Here is a 4621-nt window from a genome sequence, read left to right as displayed (position 1 = left end):
ACGAAAAAACAAACAAACAAACAAATAAGAAATAAATACAAAAATAAAAACTAACTAACTAACTAACAAACAAACAAACAAACAAACAAACAAACAAACAAACAAACTAAATAACTAAATGACTAAATAAATAACTACATACTAAATAACTAAATAAATATTAAAATAAATATATAAATAAATAGATAAATAAATAAATAAATAAATAAATAAATAAATAAATAAATAAATAGATAAATAAATAGATAAATAGATAATAGATAAATAAATAAATAAATAGATAAATAGATAAATAAATAAATAAATAAATAGATAAATAGATAAATAGATAAATAGATAAATAGATAAATAGATAAATAAATAAATAAATAGATAAATAGATAAATAAATAAATAAATAAATAGATAAATAGATAAAAAATAAAAAATAAAAAAAAAAAATAAAAATAAAAATAAATAAATAAATAAATAAATAAATAAATAAATAAATAAATAAATAAATAAATAAATAAATAAATAAATAAATAAATAAATAAATAAATATCCGTACCTGCCCCCAGGTGGCCAGTTCTCAAAATGAACTGCCAAAATCGCATGACACCATAAAGCGTAGCCAGCAAAGGGGGGGGGGGGGGGCAGGGGACATACTGCCCTGCCTGGACACCTAAAAATGGGGGATGGAGAAGTGGAAAAAATGGGGACGAAGAATGGGGAGAAAGAGAAAAAGAAGGAGAAGGAGAAGGACTGTAAGAGAAAGCTAGACGATAAAAAAACTACAAACCAAAACTTAAAACTAGACAATACTGATGTTCCTGCCCCCCCTTTCCACAAGATGCCCAGTAGCATGGCGTCGGGGTTCCAAGGGGGCGCGGGAGCGCTGAATTGTCCGATTCGACATCGCTTCTGCGCCCCTCCAAGCGATTAAAGTCAAAATTTTTGCACGCTTCGCGTGCATTTCAACGCAAAATCATTTGAAAGATCATTAAGACCGATATTCACCTTCATTAAACCAAAATTAATTGTGGTTGGCCATATTTATCAAATTTTGGCACGCATCTGTTCGCAATTGTTTCAAGGATTGTATTTGGGGGTGCCATTATGTATCCGTATCCGTAGCCCTGGGCGCCACAACCCCTAGCTAAGCCCGATAGCTAAGGGGCTGTGCAATAATTATGAGCCCTGTGGGAGGGTCAAATTGGGGGGGGAGAAAGACATTTTGGTGAGCCGAAAGGGGGGGCAAGCAATTTTGTCAAGACGAGAGGGGGGCAAGCGATTTTTGGCACACATTCATGTTGCGCCTTTTAAACAATACGCTCTAAAAAGGCTTAGGAAAACAGTACGGATCACGCTTATATACGCAAATTTTCCTGCTCGCTCCGCTCGCAACATGCATCTGCACCATTTAAGGTTTGTAAATTGGGATCCCATGCGCAAGGGGTGGGGCAAAGAATTTTGATGGGCCGTGCCTGAGGGGGGGAGCAAGCGATTTTTGGCGGTCTGAGAGGCGGCAAGCAATTTTTGGCGAACCATTTGGAAATTTTACCCTCCCTGGGGGCTCATAATTATTGCACAGCCCTAAGCCACTGGATGCAATCCTAATAATGACAGTTTTTGTCCAGCCCGGGGGGGTGGGGGGCAAAGCGGCCGCAACTACAAAAATTTGCAATGTGCATGGGGATTTTTGGCAGGCCAAGAACAGGAGGGTGGGCCAATCACCGTATTTGGACATTTACGCCCCCCCCCCCAGCTTGCTAATTATTGCTCAGCCCTACTATAAGATTTTGGAATCTGGCATATTTGTGACGTCATTATCATGAATATTGAAAAGTATCGTCATTACTGGGAATATAGTATGCCAACGAGTTGCATTCTGGGTAAAATAAGTACTATAAGGGCGCAGACCACCAAATAACTTCCCCTTTGAAAAGCACGTAAAAATCAACTTTTTTTTTTAAGCGGCGTTTTCTACCAGGCGTGACAATATTTTACACTTTTTAACGTCATCCCTGTATTAATTAAGGTTAAGCTTCGATTTTGGGAACTTTACAGATTCAGTTTTTTATAAAAAAATGTTGAAAAGCGACGCCGCTATTTCAACGCCAAAACTAGTATTAAAACTTGTTCCGTTAGGGGTGGTGCAATAATTATGTGTACCCCCAGGGGGTGAATTATAGGGGGGCAAAGATTTTTGGCAGGCCAAAAGGGTGGGGGCAAGCATTTTTGGCAGGTCGAAAGGGGGGGTCAAGTGATTTTGGCAGGTCGAAAGGGGGGGGGGCAAGCAATTTTTGGCACAGATATTTTGGGCACTGTTTCTATATTACGCCCTAAAATGGCGTAGGAAAACGTTACGAACACGTTCAAATATGCAAAATTTCCTGCTCGCTGCGCTCGCATTATATGTTTAGACACTTTAAGGTTTTAAATGTGGTTTCCCCAAAATCTTGAATGTGCAAGGGGGGCAAAGATTTTTGGCACGTCAAAGGGGGGCAAAGGTTTTTGGCACGTCGAAAGGGGGGGGCAAAGGTTTTTGGCACGGCCAAAGGGGGGGCAAGCGATTTTTGGCAGACCATTTTGAGAATTCTCCCCCCGGGGGTACACATAATTATTGCACCACCCCTTAGCAGTAATTTGGACAGGGCCTACTTTTCTTGTGAAATCGATTGGTATAAAATCATATCTATTTTAGTCATTAATAGGTTAGCATCTTTCATTTAAATCAGAACATGCCAACCTCACGAAGAACATGGTCCCTAAGGATGCCACATCCAGTGGCGTACCATGGCTGCTCCTATCCGGGCCCGGATCCCGGGGGCTGAAGAAAATTTTCCGCCCCTAGTCAACAGCCCGAAAAGGTTGACCCAATTTTTTTAAGGTTGTTTGAAAAAGTGAATAGAGAAAAAAAAATTGAAAAAAATAAGGATTATAGGCGCTAGCGCCCTAAAAGCAATAAATGTAGGCTATAGTCACAAATTTGTATACTTTTTCAAATTTTTTCCGCCCTTTCTTCTTCTAATACTATTTGCCGTCGCTTCTTCTTTCGCCGCCCCACTTTTTGCCACCCCTTCTTCCACCGCCCCTTAGTTTTAGCCGCCCCCTGCTTTTACACCGGGAGGCTGGCGCCCCCAAAGCCCCACCCAAATACGCGCATGACATCATCTCCAGTAGCCATATACTTTTAACTGGAACTTGTTAGAGACTGGAATCAGTTAGTCCTTTCTCGTTACCCAAAAGGCTAGAGCAAATATTGTACCGTCCAAAATGGATTGTCAAGATGCAAGTCTTACAAAATGGCATTTCCTGAAAGACGTAAAAGTTTGTAGAAATTGGCCTAGTTGGGCCAGCTTGGCGTAGACCGAGGGTGGGGTAGTGCGGGCCGTAACCCTCTCCTATTATGGGTTGTTGTCGAGTTCCTACGGGAAGATCATTTAAAACAAACAAACAAACTCATCACAATTGCACCTTTCGCGCAGTGATTTGGTGTAATGCGCCCATAATATCGGCCACTACAATATAGGGTTGGGCAAAATTTGGTTTGCAAGGCTGCAATCGGCTTGGGCGGTGACCAACTCGTCCACGCTGGCTAGTAAGTACGCTGTAGTACATGTTAGTAACATTGGGAAATGGGTACTGCATACACGGCAGTATATGGACATATAATTTTGCACATTGCCTAATGGTTACTATTTGTATGTAGTACATATTGGTCAATGTGTACTATTGTCTGTATCGGGTGGTTGTCCTCACTTATATTGACAGATGTGTTGTTTCATAAACCAGACTTCAGCAAGTCGACAGAAGAACATAATTTCCTTTCTTGGAAGAGGTACGTCCTTTGACGTAAACTAGATCTCCTCCGACAACACTGGCAGGCAGTAGTGCATTGACTACATAAAATATTTCTGGTTTGCAAGTTCCTTTCTTTGAATGAAATGGACTGTAAGCACATTAGCTAGCCCAATACAACACTCATGATTGTGTTGATTTCAGCATGTAAAATACTTGGATCACCTAAAAAGGTTTCTTTACCAAGACCGCAATGCTTCTGATACTTTAGTCGCCCCTTTATCGATAATAGCATCCATAGCAGTTCAAAGACTAAGTGTATTAAAATCCTTCACATATGCATTATAACATTTTGTAGAGGGCGCTACAATCAGCTGACAAGACGTAGGAAATTTGGTTCCTGCATTATTGAGTTATTTTACATCATTTTACACCATTGTTTTCTATTCATCGTGTTGTGGCTGCTGTTTTTATGTGTTTGTGCCTCATCTGCACCGTCATAGTAACTATAGAACTGCATCAATTGTGTAATTTTGCTAATAATCGTGCCGCTCTGACTACTACAGAACTCGTAAGCTTTACCGTGTACACATATCTGACTGTGTTGTAGCGTATTATTTAACATAAGGGTGACATTACTATTTCCGTATCTATAAATTGGAATCCACGTACATATAAGTGGACATAATGTCAGCCCTGTGCAGTGTATACGTACTTTCAATACATGACTTAATATGGTCAGGTTATCATATACACCCAGTTTCCTGAAAAGCCTGAACAGTTCCAGTCTAATACCAAGCCCCGATATCCAAGAACAATGTGATGACATCCAGAAATAT

This window comes from Amphiura filiformis, chromosome 10, assembly GCF_039555335.1.
Source record: "Amphiura filiformis chromosome 10, Afil_fr2py, whole genome shotgun sequence".
NCBI lineage: Eukaryota > Metazoa > Echinodermata > Ophiuroidea > Amphilepidida > Amphiuridae > Amphiura > Amphiura filiformis.
The sequence above is the reverse complement of the archived record's forward strand: the minus strand, read 5'-3'. Positions refer to the sequence as shown.